At 36.4% G+C, this 15998-nt stretch overlaps 1 protein-coding gene and 1 pseudogene across 3 annotated transcripts in view; one reads left to right on the forward strand and one right to left on the reverse strand.

Moving 5' to 3' along the window:
- Positions 1–15998, forward strand: part of DPH6 (diphthamine biosynthesis 6) — a 520575-nt gene that overhangs the window by 276100 nt on the left and 228477 nt on the right. The gene's annotated exons all lie outside the window — the stretch shown is intronic.
- Positions 13297–13678, reverse strand: LOC120361349 (nuclear transport factor 2 pseudogene; annotated as a pseudogene).

Below are 15998 nucleotides of genomic sequence, written 5' to 3' on the forward strand. Positions count from 1 at the left end.
TAACCTTCATTCTGAAGTACTCAGGAAAAGATGCAGACTTAGAGTCCTGTCTTCACTGTGAGGAAAAAATCAACAGCAAAAATTGTGGACCTGGAGGGGTTTTGTTACTGAGAGATTCTTATTTCCATAGGTTCTAGGGAAAGCCTTTGGGAGGACAGAGATGGGTAGGAGATGGGTTAAATGAAAATGACTTGGGAGACTTAGACTGAAATTAAATGTGAGTCTGATTAGTTTTGATGGGAACACAAGGAAAAGGGGGTAGTGGCCCATATTAGCCTTCTTCACAGACTTGGTTTCTGAGTTAGTTTGTAGAAGTGAGATGGTAGTGTGTTAGTGAAGGAAGAAGAGCCTCCCTGGGAGCAAGGTAGTGCCAGGAACTGCCCTTCAAATTTGAGGTAGCCAACATGGCAATAGGAGGGAAGATTGGGGCTGTGAGGAAAGGCACTGTGACTGAGCCCCATGAACTCACCATGCAACAGGACCTGTGCACATACCTCATCCTGTTCCTGGAAACTAACTAGCTGTCTTCTCTTTGATTTCTGCACCAGTCTCATAGCTTTAGGAAAACCTTCCCTGACTCCACTGGCCTCTCTGATCCAGTTCTTATAGCACTTTGTACCTCATCTTTATCTCATATGTCACAGCTGCAGTTTTATATCTGTCTGTGGGATTGTTGTACTAAATTTGACTCCTTTGCTAGACTAGGCTCTGTGCAAAGGGACTGTACCTGTTTTTGTTCACTATTGTACTTCAAGCACAGTGTTTACTATATAATAGGTGCACTCAAAGTTAAATTTGTTGAATTAATAGAATCAGTGTTAGCAGATACCGAAGACAAAAAAAAAAAAAAAAAAACGACAAAGGAAAGTAAAGAGGACCAACAGGAGGTACTGTTGAAGTTAAAGTTGCAAGAAGCGTTTCTTGTTCCAACTACTATGTCTCCTTTTGAAGGTCTGCAGCTCAATCCTCATGGACATGACCCAACTGATCTTGAAGGGACAATACTATGAACCTACTGTCTGAAAGCAAAGAACTATTTAAAGACTATATTAATAATAACAGTAATCACAAGAGGGATATGAGATGGAAATTTAGGGGGAACAACAAGTCTAAGGCAAATTCAAAGGGAACTCCTTTAAGAACATAGTCCTATCTAAGGAAATAACAATTGCTACAGTTCTTCAAGGACTGAGGGAGAGGGTAGATCCAGAAGATAAGAGGTACATTTGTGTTGTGGGTGGAGTAGGAGGAGAGGGGGATAGGAATGACATTATAGCATTTTTGAAGCAGAGAAACAACTGGCTATATATGGAGTCAATTCAGGAACTAGGGCACTTTGAGGAGTGTGGCCATGGCCAAAGACAGTTCATTGGAAAAGGGCTGAGTTAGTTAGTCAAAGCTGGAGCAAACCATTGAACTGGCTGAGAGGTGAAACACTCTCCCTACTGAATAGGACTTAGAGCCTAGAGATTGGAATGTCAGTGGTTTTATGGTAACTGTGCCCCTTATGCTAACAAATGTCACCCAAGATAAATAAGACAATAGTACAGAGTTAGCTAATCTTCGAAAAGTCATAACAAAATTGAAGAATCACTGCTAGGGAAGATTTCATTCTGTTTCCATTTGAATTCTCCACCAGTCAGAAACACCATTACATTCCTTTCACACCCACCACCTCTGTGCTTTTACAGTGCATTCTCTTCCTTTGTCTTGTTAAGACCTGCATTTCAGAAGTGATTTTCCCCCTTGCTATATCATCATTCAATAGCAGAATAGGACATCCCTGAGCAATCACTGAGTTTCATCTTTCTATTGCAAAGGAATTCAGTGACTCACCTCGTGCAACTACACTAACTCTCTCAGGCCAAGAGGGCACTGGTCAGCATTTTGAAGGAAGTAATTTACTAAATGATGCCCTTGTGGCTAGAAAGACTCAACACACATAAAAGGAGAAACCATAGACTCCACTTCTCCTGCTCAGAGTGTTGGAAACAATTAGGATTAATTATGTGTTTTTGTCTGGAAGTGATGATACGAATTTCAGTGGCATACAGGAAAAGGAGATAAGCCTGTTTTTTAAAGAAAATAGTTCCGGTTTAGGTCCATTATAGCTGCACAGTATCATTATGAGATATGAGAAAGAGATAACTAAATTATTCATATTATAATTTTATTTGTGCCTATTCTTTATTTTTCCTGGAAAATGTCCCTATTTGTTATTAAAACTAGCATGTTTTATAAAGAGATTTATGTTAATTACACAGAAGGCTGCCTTAGTCAGAATAGCAAATTCTATAGTGAATTTCAGAATTTTTAAAATGTGTGATCTCTATGCTGTAGAATATTTCTTGCTAATTGTTCATGCCATCTATATATCTAGTGATCTTTGAACCTTATGTTCATTATTATGGTTATAGCTATACCCAAATGGCAGCATATTATTAAAATATGAGATAATGATTGAAGAAACTAGATATAATTATGCTTGTAAAGGAAGACAAACCTAAGAGTAAGTTTTTAGAAGGCAAAATAATACCTTTAAAATGTTATACTCAAAGTAAACATATTACGACAGACGAGAAATGCCAGATTTTCAGGCAAAGAGGGGGAGAAACCGAACTGAGTATCAAAAGCCGTCTCAAAAAAGTTGCTCACTTTAAAAAAAAAAAAGCGCATTTTTTTAAGAAGTAGTAAGTTTCCCAGCATTTTTTAATATGAATTTTCTGTTATTCAAATGAATAAACATAACATTATTTTCATTTTGGTACTTTCTAAAATCCTGATCCTACCAATAGGTGAATCATCACTAAGTTTGCAGTATTGACTTTTAGCCCTGTAGGCCAACTTCTGTGTCATCAAGGCCAGAAGCCTGAAAAAAATAATGAAGCCTTATCCCAGTCACCAGTTGAACAAATTCTGTTATCATATTAGTCCTGAACATTTAGGGGGAAAAATAATATCAAATATTATCATACCAAGGTACAGAAATATCATTCTCACAACAGAGACCCAGATGTGGAGGGCTAATGTTAAGCTAGATGTCTTGCAGACTAACCAAGAGTAGATCAGACTGAATCTCTCTTTAGAAGAAGATATATTTATTATTGGTTAGGACCAGGTAGACAATTTACATTTGTGGTATGTTGTTAATGTAATAATAACTTAATAACATTATCAGGTGTCTGAAGTGGGTTTACTTTGGGTATAACTATAAAGATTACATTTTTAGCATGGTAACCTTTTTCCTAAATACTTCTCATCAAAAAAATATGAGAATGCTTTTTGAGATTACATGAACATTTAGATATTTGTATTGATAAATTTTTTACGCAACTTCTCCTATTAGGGCTCAGTTTTAAAAGCTCGCCTGAGAAATAAGGGAAAAGCATTTATATGAGGAAGCAAGAAGGCTGGAAATGAATTAAGTATTAGAGGAATGGAGTGGCAGTGACTAAGGTCAGAAAAAAAAAAAATAAGTGAGCAAAGAGAACGGAACAAAATAGCAAAAGAAATGAACAGTGGTGTATGAAATTGGAAATAAATAAGTGAGGACTATCTCAGAAGAGAAGAAAAGTAAGACGCAGAAAAAAAAAGTATATATCTCAAGAAGGTACCTACCTTACAATATAATTTCCATTAATCTCTACCCATATACTCTTCTTCATATCTTTCTAGTCATTCATAAGCAGACAAGGCCGAGCTATTTGCCTTAAACCCTAAGATATCACATCATCTTTTGTAGCTAGATGCTGGAAGTAAATCCTGGAAAATGGGGAGGAGGTGAGAACATTAAGAGATTATGAGAAAATTTAAGCCATTTTTCTTCTAAGTTAGTGTTCTTCTTCATAAGAATATCTTATCCAAATGAGTAGAAAATATGAAAGAAGAGCCAAAAATTAACAAATAACAGGCCTCTATAAAGACAACTTGAGCGTGTGATGCTGTGGAGTTTTGCCGTAACATAAAAGTCTGCAGAAGGTTAGGATGCTTGTCACTTTTGGTTTATGTGAGGCTTTTTATGTCAGCATGTATAATCTCAAGTAATTAATTATAATAGATTTTAGAAGGTAAAGTAAATAATGTAACCTATCCCATTCTCATGTAGTTTCCAAGGATTCCCAACACAAGTCAAATGTGTCTAAAAGAAACAACGTCCACCATGTAAGTTACTCACAGGCAATAGGAAAGTTGCTTACCTAGGCTCCAAAACCATTAGCCATCCCTTGTAATTTACCTGGATTGCTAACCAATGTTTAATGTATTTTTTCTACCCATTGTTGATTTTCAGCTTGTAGACATGTGGGTTTTTACTTTAAATCACTATCAAATTGTGAAACTTAAAAAAATGGCAGTGGGTGATTTTTCTGTAGTGCTCCTGCATTAACTTCTTTGAGTCTTAGGTTAATATTTGGCTAATGGTTTTGGATCCTAGGTAAGCAACTTTCCTTATGGTCTCTAAGTGACATGGTGGATATTGTTTCTTTTAGGCATATTTTACTTTTGTTGAAAATCATTAATGTTAACTATATGAGAACGTGATAGGTTTAATTATTTATTTTGGCTTCTAAAATATATTATAATTAGTTACTTGAGATTATATGTGCTGACCAAAAAAAACTATCATACAAACCAAAAGTGATAAACACTCTAACCTTCTAGTAACAAACAACTATGGCATGCACAAAGGATGGATGCTTTAAGTGGCAGAGGGAGGGACGGAAGTGGCTAATTATTTGTAGCAATGCTTTTGCTGTTGTTCAAAATGAGACAGACTAACAGTGGCAGCAGTCATTTTGCTGAATCAAAGTCCATGTTAGTCGCATTATACACTGCCACAAAAGGTTGTTAAGGCTGGTATTAGCATGTACCACTGAGGACATTGGAAGGACTCGATCTGTCACACTAAATCGCCTTCTTGCCCTCAACCATTGAAGTCTCCAGCTCCTCTGACATGTTCTTTCATTAATGGCCTGGCCTTGACAACTGATCCTAATTGCCTGTGAACCGCACTTCATGTATTATTGGTGTCTGCCTGCCCTGGTTCATGTCAACAAGCCACAGCATGTGCAGGGTGTGCCCAGTGCCTTTGCAGAAATGATGTTCACGTCGTCATATTCCTCTGAGGGGACTGGGTCTCATTGGGAGTAAAGTAGAAAGCTAAAGATCTTCCTGTCTCTTCTTTGTAATACCTTAATGTTGATTTGTGCTGTGTACATAATAAGCTTATCTCAGGACTCACTAAAACATTAAACCAATTACGCAACATTGCATTAAGGCACAGATGTAAATGCTGACTTAAATTTGCCCTTGTTTTAGTAAGTGCTAAAATGAGTTCATTGCAAAACCTTTTCAACTTTAGTTAGTATGGCTTACATTCCTTTTCAAATTTAGTGTGGTTTACTTTTACTTTGATAATGCATAAGAATTTCAATTTGATGTATGATAATGGCCAAAAGAGCCTACAATATAGTTTCCAGGTAGAAATGTGCATTCGACCAGAACTCCCAAAAGTAAATTATTGAAGGTTTGAATAGGATATTTTAGTCTTAACATTTATCAGCAGATTTATATTTACTACATTTTCTAAAAGTAGCTAAAATAATCAATTTTAATGCATTACATGTATTTTAAACCTTTATTTTGTTCTGACATTTCAGGAAACATTCATAAAGGACAAAAGAGTTTAGATACATTTTAATTTATAAGATGAGTTATTCGCTTACAGCAAAATACTTTAGATCTAAAATGTAACGTTAGAAATGCTCAAGATATTTACCTCTTTTTCTGAAAATGTCTCTGAGATTTAAAATTTGCCTCATTCCTATGACATTTTTTTACAATCACATCTCTGAACAATAATATGAGATTCTTTCAATCTTTTCTTCCTTTTTTATTTATTGAAGGCAGTTTTCTGGTGAGCCTTTTAAGCATGCAAGTTCTACCCATGATCATAAAAAATAAATCACAGAAGCTCTTCGGTGCTAGGTATCATTTAGCCTAATCTAGACAGTGACATTTGGGCCACTAACAGCATAATCATGGTTATTGCTACAAATTGCTCCATGTTTGAGTTTTAATGTTATAAGTAAATTATGCCATCGGATAAAATATATGTTTCTTTGGAAATTAAACATGTTTATTTCAGCTATGTGGCCATGGAATAGCACAGAAACCTAAAGCTTGTTTCATGTAGTAATACTGCCACCTTCTGAAGCCCAAAGGAATTGTTCTCAAAGTTAGCTGTTTCAAGAGACTTCTCAGGTGGCCATTTGTAGTGATCCAGCAGCCAGAAACTTCTAAGTCTAGAAACTGTCTGGTTTTTATCATAGAAATTATAAGATTGATTTTAACTCTTAATTTTAAATAAGTAGAAATGAATACCGGTATCCAATAGTAAGTAAAAATACTATTTCCTCTTTTCATTTTACCCGCAAAAGCCTTTTATTTTCTGGACTTTAGAACTATCATTTTTGGTGATGTGTAATTTCCTGTTAAAAAGCTCAGTTCATGTAAAGCTAATTCTGGTATAGAAGTTACACAGCAAGAGCGGTTGCCTAGCAGAAGTGGGGCAGTGGTGGCCACAGCTGGATTTGTGAGAAGGGAATGGCAAATGTTTTCCTATCATTCAATCAGACAGTATGCCCTTCAGCAGAACAACAAGCCCTCCTGATTCTTTAGAATTAGTGAGATTAGCATGAAGCACATAATGCAGGATGATGGGATTTGTCATAATTTGCATTGTCCTAGAAAAATGCGGGTTGATAGAGCGATGCATCTTGGAGCATGTCATGTCCCACGGGCAGGTCACAGAGGAAGCTTGGCAGAAATAATTTTGTGATATGTGCATCAGTTGCAAATGCTTCATAAGTAATTTGTCAAAATAAAATAAATAGGAGGAGGTTAGGAAGGTAGAGAAAGTAGGGTCATTGTAAAAGCATCTTTAAAAAAATTAGATATGCCATCCTCAAGTATCACATTTTTAGTGATTAAATGAAAATACATACAATGAAAGACTAGTCTTATTCTCCTTTTGGTTTTAAATTTCCAAAGCCTTACTGGTAAATCTTTTCTTTTTCCATGGTCTAAAAGTAAAATCTTAGAAAACACATGTGTGTTTCTGCAAAGTTTATTTATGAAAGCCCCTTATAGAAATTATCAAATATAGCCCCATTAGGAAAGGTTTTCTGAGAGTTTGCATCTGACCTGGATAATGTTCCCAAACTACAGATAGGAAAGAATAGTCACTATGTAGTTGACAAAACTAAATGACAATGTTACTTATCTGCAGCATCATTTCTGGAAATGGGCATGTAGAATTCAGACAGGCAATGGAAACATGCTTATTTAGCATAGCATTGCAAGAGAGAAAGGTCCGGTGTCAGGTATTGTCCATGGTTTATTTATGGAGTACCTGACAGTGATGCCACTGTCTTTGATATTTAGAAAATTCTTCTATCCAAGAACATTATAGCTAGTGTTTACAGGTTATGTAATTTATCATTTCAATATCTGCTTCTGCTGCACAAAGACATTTTGCAATGTCTCCTTTATTTGTCTTTATACATTTCAAACAAAAGAGTAATGCAGGCAGTTCAGTAACACTGATCTTTTATGACAGTTGAACATTTGTGGGTTGAGGGTCTAATAAAAAAAATTAAGTGAGGAGTTTAAAGAAAATGAAAAAAATAATCACTTGAAAATCAGGCTTATAATAAAAATGTATCTTCTTACTACACTGTTCGTAGGAAGAACACTCATTTTCTCAGATGGTTATAATTGTAGAATTAGGTTTTATGAAAACTAAAATTACCCTAGGGCACAGCTCAACATGAATAAATCTTTCAACACCCAGATCTGGAAACGTGATACACATGAAACTAATAATGCCCTACAATTACAAGTAGATCAAGAAGAACTGTGCAAAGTTTTTAAAAACATTATTTACTGAGTTCTGTAACATGAAAGTGACTTCAAATAATGTTAGTTCAGACTATTTTAAATCTTTTTTTTCTGTAAAATAATAGTGCTCTCTATAAACCTCATATGTTTTTAAACTTACCCTCCTGTCTGTAATCTTCAAAACTGAAACTGCTTTCAAACAAACTGTTTTACTAATCAGAGATAATAAGTGCTTTATGGTGCCAGTTGTTAAAAGCTAGATTTTTTGTGAACATTATTTTTCTAATAGATCATCTCTTGGCTCATAAAAAGATTTTCTTATATAAACCCTATTTACTGGGTTGGAACATTTCAGCCCAATTTCAGCATTGTGACTGTAAGTGGATATTCTATACAACATTTATTTCATTGAGAGTTGGTATTGTAGCCTTCAGTCTTGTGTCACATTTTAACAACTTATTTCTATTGTCTTCTTTTTGCAGTATACTACTGCATCCAAAAAAAAAAAAAAAAGGCACCTGTTGCTTCTCCTATAAAATTTCTTTCCTCACAGGAAATGAGCTTGAAGTGACAGATATATTTTCCCCTAAATAGCAAAGTCATAATACTCTTAGATAATCTTCAGGAAAGAACAAAAATAACTCGTAGTTCTTTTAGCAGAAAATTATGGTAGATGATTTTAAAAAGAAAAACTTTTTCAAATAAGTATACAGCTCACCATTCCCCTCCCAAAAGTTTTAATAAACTAAAGATTTAAATTCCACCTTTTCAGACAAAGTTTTCTAAATTGAATTAACAGGGTAATGTACTGAACAGATCAATTTTTGTATTGTCTTTAGACTTCATGATTCTTCTACTCTAGGTAATGACCACTAACCCAGTAATGCCAGTTTAACTCTCAATTTCTTATGAACTGTTTATTCAGTCATTTGTTCATTCAGTCAGTATATGCTCCTACTGCTTATAGTGCCTATTCTATGTCCTTTGAAGGATACTGTGCAAGAGTTTATTTCCCAAAGGGATGGAGAGTGAAGTGAGCAGAGAAGGCCCAATCAACAATTTAATCGAGAGCTATGTATTGGGCAAAGCACCTCCAGAGTTAATGGCATTGCCACTCTGCGAATGAGTCTCAGAAAATGAAGAGATAGCTAAAAGAATTAGCCTATTAACATGCTATCAGCACATCTGGACTGGATCTAGTTCTTGTGTTTGTCTGGAAAATTCATTGCTGCTGCAGTATTAGAATACCTGGAAATTCTCATGTTAATGGAAGGGTAACTAGTTTGTGTTTTTTAATCTACCTAGTCTGTGATGAAACTCAAACATTTATTTGACAATAAAGTGATGTTTTTTACTGAGGACAGATGAATTCATGAAGCACACTATATGTGTTTTCCATTCTGCTTTCACTAGCTTGTCTTTAATAAATTCAGTGCCTCAAAGATTATTAGTAGCACTTGGATGATTTTTTCATTTTGCCCCAGCTTCAAGAGCTGCCTCTATGAACTCTTAATCATTTCAGAGTTACTTGTTTAGAATTCTTTATAGTGAACAAGTCATCTCAGGTTAAAAAAAAAAAAACAAAGATAAAATAATTATTGAGTCAGTCTAGAATCTCATCAGGAAGAATGTTCCAGAGAAATCTAGTCTACATATTTCTGGGCATACAGGTAACTTCCTCAAGTAAACAAGAATGTTAGCTAAACAGATTTCCACTGAATTTGAAACTATTTGTTTTTAAATATAAAAGAAACTGATTAATTATTTAATTTTCATTGAAAATTTGAATTTGAAAACTATTTCTTTAAAGAAAAAATGTTGTATTATTCCAGTTTAACACTGCTGATAAAGACATATCCAAGACTAAGCAGTTTACAAAAGAAAGAGGTTTATTGGACTTACAGTTACACATGACTGAGGAGACCTCACAATCATGGCAGAAGGCAGGGAGGAGAAAGTCACATATGTGAATGGCAGCAGGCAAAGAGAGCTTTTGCAAAAGAACTCCTCATTATAAAACCGTCAGATCTTGTGAGACTTATTCACTGTCACAGGAACAATACGAGAAAGACCCACCCCATGATTCAATTACCTCCCACTGGGTCTATCCCACAACACATGGGAATTGTGAGAGCAACAATTCAAGGTGAGATTTGGGTGAGGACACAGCCAAACCATACCAAATGACTACCGTAAGTTCTCTGAAAAGTTATTGGTACTGGAAAACAGGAAAAAATCAAGGCTAGGAATAAAACATACTTATTTTAGATAACAGGTTTTTTTTCTCCTGACCAGGGTAGATATCTCTAATGCATCTCAATATGTATACATTTTGGGCCAGGCGTGGTAGCTCATGCCTGTCATCCTAAGAGTATAGGGGGGCCAAAGTGGGAGGATCACTTGAGCCCAAGAGTTGGAGACCACCCTGAGCAACTTAGCAAGACCTGATCTCTACAAAAAATGAAAAAATTAGCTGAGCATGGTGTGTACCTATAGTCCTAGCTACTTGGAAGGCGGAGACAGGAAGATTGCTTGAGCCCAGGAGTTCAAGGCTGCAGTGAGCTGTAATTGCACCACTGCATTCCAGCCTGGAGGACAGAATGAGGCCTTGTCTCAACAAAAAACAAAAAAACAAAACAAAACAAAAAAAACATGCATTTTGGAGACTTCACTCATGAATTTTCCTTTTATATCTGTCATAGGTTTGCTTCTTTTAATACAAAAGTCATCATACTTGTTTCTGGTTCAAACTTGCCATGAAAGCCCTGAAGTCCTTTTACCAGGACTGTAGGGAAAGGAAGTATTTATTCTTTCATTCATTTTTTCCAAGCTCACCACTCCCCCACAATATAGGTCTATTGGTTGTTACAAAATAATTTTTATTATATGTATAATTTACATTATAAAATATTTCTGAAGTTATAAAGTAAATAAAACCATACATGTTCTCACTTTTTTCTTTTTGTTAATATTTAAATCACCATTTTTATTGTCCAGAAAATTTTTGCAATCTATTAGCCCATGATCTAGACATGTCTCCTTGGAGTATTTCAGGATAAAAATTTAGCCAAATAACACATTTTACCTTAGTGGGGGGAAAAGGTAGCATTTCATTTCCTCTACACACGTTAAGTTTATTCCTCAGAAGGTTTCTTGTTGTATATATTATATGGAAAAGACATAATTTGTAAATATGTGATAAGATCATATTGTACACTTACTAGGTTGGGATGTCATCAAGCTCTCAGTTTCTGAAACTGTATGGCAGCTGAAGAGAGACAATAGATGACAAAAGAGAAAAGTGACTGTGGGAGATGATCAGATCATGCTTGAAATGGAAATCTTCCCTTTTACCAGAACAGAACTGTGTCCTGAAAGGAAATAGTGTTCTGTCCTATTGGCCCCTCAGAACTAGATTGAAAGTAATGGATCTTAAAATTTATGCTTAATGAAAGAATAAAACATCTGAAATTACTACAGCAAAGATAAAGGCAAAGAGGGTCAGAAGAATCACCAGTGTAATTTTTGGAAAACCATTTTCTCCCACCATCAATTTACACTGCCATGGCTTATATCTTATACATTGGATTTCAGAAGTCATTTTCCAGGGCATTCAGAAGTTGTCTAAGACTGTGTATGTGTATATGTGTCTGTGTGTGTGTGTTTATGTGTGTGTGTGTGTGTGTGTACTGTGTCCACTGAAAAAAGTAAACCATCTTTCTTGCTAGAAATGGTAGCTGTTGTTTTTACTATAGCTTAAACATATTTTGGTGTTGGTAATAGGATTCTAGGGACCCTCACTGGGTTTGGTGGGGGTGGGGGAAGAACCATTATAGAAGTTATTCAGGGGCCAAGGGCAGTGGCTCACACCTGTGGTCCCAGCACTTTGGGAGGCCAAGGTGGGCAGATTACGAGGTCCAGAGTTCAAGACCAGCCTGGCCAAGAGACCAGCCTGGCTAATATGTTAAAATCCAATCTCTGCTAAAAGTACAAAAATTAGCCAGGCATGGTGGTGGGTGCCTGTAGTACCAGCTGCTCAGGAGGCTGAGGCAGGAGAATTGCTTGAACCCAGGAGGCTGAGGTGCAGTAAGCAGAGGTCACGCCATTGCACTCCAGCTCCTGGACATCAGAGCGAGACTCAGACTCCAAAAAAAAAAAAACAAAAAAAAACAAAAAACAAACAAACAAACAAAAAACAAAGAATTACTCAGAAGCACCAAGAGAAGTGGGGAGAGCTGGTAATAGAAAGACACATAAAGCTTGCTTCTGACCAGGAAAGAGAGATAATGTGATAGACTCAAGGGCCAGGAAAAGATGGTATTTCCTTCCACGGCCACATGACTACCATGAGAGAAAACCCAGAATATAAATGGGAAAAATAAGTGAATAAGCCTGATTCCACTAAATAGTAGGACTGTTCTTAATCACAGGTTACTACTAAAGAAATGGATCAGAGACCAGGCTCAAATGCATAGAAACTCAGTATATAACTCATGCTATGCTAAGCAGCTTATTATGTAATCCTTATAGCTATTCTTTCAAATGAGTATTATTATTCCTTTTTTTTTTTTTTTTTTTTTTTTTTTTTTTTTTTTTTTTTTTTTTTTTGAGACGGAGTTTTGCTCGTTACCCAGGCTGGAGTGCAATGGCGCGATCTCGGCTCACCACAACCTCCGCCTCCTGGGTTCAGGCAATTCTCCTGCCTCAGCCTCCTGAGTAGCTGGGATTACAAGCACGCACCACCATGCCCAGCTAATTTTTTGTATTTTTAGTAGAGACGGGGTTTCACCATGTTGACCAGGATGGTCTAGATCTCTCGACCTCGTGATCCACCCGCCTCGGCCTCCCAAAGTGCTGGGATTGCAAGCTTGAGCCACCGCGCCTGGCCCATTATTCCATTTTTGAGTATGGAAACTGAGCTTCACAGAGGTTGTGTAACTTGTCGAGAATCACACAGCTAGTAACTAGTGAAGTAAGACTATTAACCTCAACTCTATATGACTTCAAACCTATGTTTTTATCATACAGCATTATTCAAATTTGGGGAAGAAGGAACCCAATGCTAAAGACTGAGCTGCTCTTTAAAGAAAATGTTTGTGGTTTTATTGTGTCATGAGGCGTTGAAACATCTGAGCAAATCAGTGTCTGGGTGGTGCGGCAGCTGCTTTCTCCTTCCCTTCCATCTTTCAAGGCATGCATGGTACACTTCCTCCTTCAGATGCAACTAGTCTAACATCCAAACATCATGCACAACACCTGGATGGTGGCACTGCACTTTGCCCACTCCCACCAAGGCCTTGCTCCTTTGGCATGATATGTGGAGCATCTGGAGGAGTATAAATGATATTGGAAAGAGGAGGGAGGAGGAAACAGCATGACTGCCTGGCTGGAAAGAGGTCAGCCCGAGATGTGCAGGCCAAGCCTGAACATGTCATTTGTGCAAACCCAAGTATTGCTGATGTTCTTCAATACGAACATCTATCTGTGGAACCCCATGATGGGGTCTTCATCCACTTTAAGCTGGCCCACAACTATGCTGATGATGCAGCTGGCTTGGGCTGATGGTCCTGCGCTGTGATGCTGTGCTGGATGGTTTGGAAGGGATGGCTAGACAACTTCTCCACAATGGCAGCTTTCCCCCGGAGCTGCTGTCCTTTCCATGTAAGGCATGGCACATAAATGTAAATTGCACCTAGTTGGGTTATTTCTCATGAAATAACTGGTAGTAAAGCTGAATGAAGCAGGATCCAGTCTACTCCCAAATTGGCTTATTTCCCATTCTGAAGCATCCCCCAGCCTCGTTGAGACCTGAAGGGTTGGCACAGTGGCGGCAGCAGCATGACAACCCAGCACAGTCTGCAAGACTGAGTTTCTTCAAAAACTGTTTGTGGAAATTGCTGGATATGGTGGCTAACAAGTGTAATCTTAGTGCTTTGAGAGGCAGAGATGGGAGGATCGCTTGAGGCCAGGAGTTCAAGACCAGCCTGGCCAGCATAGTGAGACCTTGTCTCTACAGAAAATTAAAAAAAAAAAAAAAAAAAAAAAAAATCAGTCAGGTGTGGCAGTACACACCTGTAGTCCCACCTACTTGGGAGGCTGAGACAAGAGGATTGATTGGGAGTTCCAGCAGCTCCAGCCAGGAGTTCCAAGCTGCAGTGAGCTGTGATCGCCAAGCTGCAGTGAGCTATGATTGCACTGTTGCTCTGCAACCTGGGTGACAGAATGAGACCCAGGCTCATTTAAAAACAAAAAGAAAAACTATTTGCAGAAGCTGAATCATTTAGGAGGAGTAGCAAAAACAAATAATTAACTAGGAAATTAGTTTTATATAAAAAGAGAATGGAAGCGTTGGGGATCCCCTTTGAGAAGCAATGTCTAATAAAAATGAGTTGAATAATATACTCTTGAATATTATGTTGTCTAAATTCTGTGAGGCATCCTGGTGAGAATAATGCTATGGTTGTTCTACTACTAACTGAAGACAATATACAAGTACATGGATTAAGTGAAAATAAGCAAACAAACAAAAAATCAAACAATTTGTTGCATGTAGAATGTCTTGACTAGAGGTCAATGAAAGGCTAGTGTAGGCTACCTCAAGTATCTACGAAAGATATCTCTTTTAGAATGTGTCACTACAACATATTCTTTCTTAAGCTATATTGGCCCTTGGAGATTCGTTGCCTGACTTGTACATGATTATTTATAAATATTTTAGGAATGAATGTATGACTAGAGCCTTTTTCTCACCAGCCTGGGAATTCATGAATGTCTTGCTAAAAGAGATGATACCTAAGAGTTGACCAGTGTTTTGTATAGAATAATGGATTTTAGGAAATTGTGATTATACAACAATCATACATGTTCTGCACATGTACCCCAGAACCTAAAGTACAAAAAAAGAAAAAAATATATATATATATAAAGAAGTCATGATTTTGTTAAAAGCTATACAAAAGAAAATGAGTTGTCTGGCTTCCAGCCTCCTGCTTAGGTCAAAAGGCATGTCTCCTTTTGGTGATTTTTTTCATGAAAAATTTTATTATTAGCATATGTTTTCTGAATTTTAAAAAAAACTATTTTGGGTCAAAATATGTCAATACATATTTAAATTACAATATTTTAAAGTTTTCAGGCAATGTTTCTGTTGAGTCTTTAATTTTGTGAGCTATTTGGGTAATATACCATAATTATTTTTAGAATGGTTTCATTATGTTTATAGTTTTAAAAGGAAGCAATGATAAAATTTGCCTTTGAGGTCTCCTAAAAATAAGAATATGCTTAAGGGAGCAAGTCTTGCATGCCCTTTTGAATTTTACAGGACAGTTCACTCAGAATTGTATACGAAGTGGTACTAAAGGACAGATAGGCAATTATTTATCTATTTTAATATTGTATTTGAAGCATTCACCAGCAGAAAGCATAGAAAAGTAAGTCAATTGTCTGTCCAATAAAGATCTAGATGAGCTAATGCATTTGCTGTAATATTTAGGAAAACTTGAACTTCTGAAAGCTGATTCTTTGTTATGAGAACTATGAATAAAATTGAGAGATTCATAAGATTTCCATCCTCAATAAACATAAAAGAGAAAAAATTTTTTTTACCTTACCTACTTAATAATGCATTAGGTTTTAGTAAAGCTTCTAGAAATTTAAGTTTGAAATTTGTACCTTTAATATGTTTAAGATAAATTGGTAAATAGTCCTCTGTATCTATAGCAACCTAATATGGAGTAATCCAAATTTCACATTTGGGTTATCATCATTATTATCATTAAGGCTGATGTGTGCTGTTGGGATGTGCACAACATGAATAATTCTATGCTACTATCTCTGTTATCAGTATATTCTCTCTCTGCCTTTTAAAAGGCTAGCCATTTTATAAATTCTAACTTAAATCACTTTTTTTCCATGATACTTTCATCCAAGTCATGAGCTGCAAATGATTTTTCTTTAACCTCCAAAGTTATTTATTGCTTAAGACTTTGGTTACCATTTGCAGAAGCCTACTAATGTTGTTTAAGCAAACAGTAGAAAATGTATTATTGTGATGCTGTGCTGTCTTCCAGAACATCAAAGTAGAAATTATCTAGCCCTCA

The sequence above is a fragment of the Saimiri boliviensis genome, chromosome 2, assembly GCF_048565385.1.
Source record: "Saimiri boliviensis isolate mSaiBol1 chromosome 2, mSaiBol1.pri, whole genome shotgun sequence".
Classification (NCBI taxonomy): Eukaryota; Metazoa; Chordata; class Mammalia; order Primates; family Cebidae; genus Saimiri; species Saimiri boliviensis.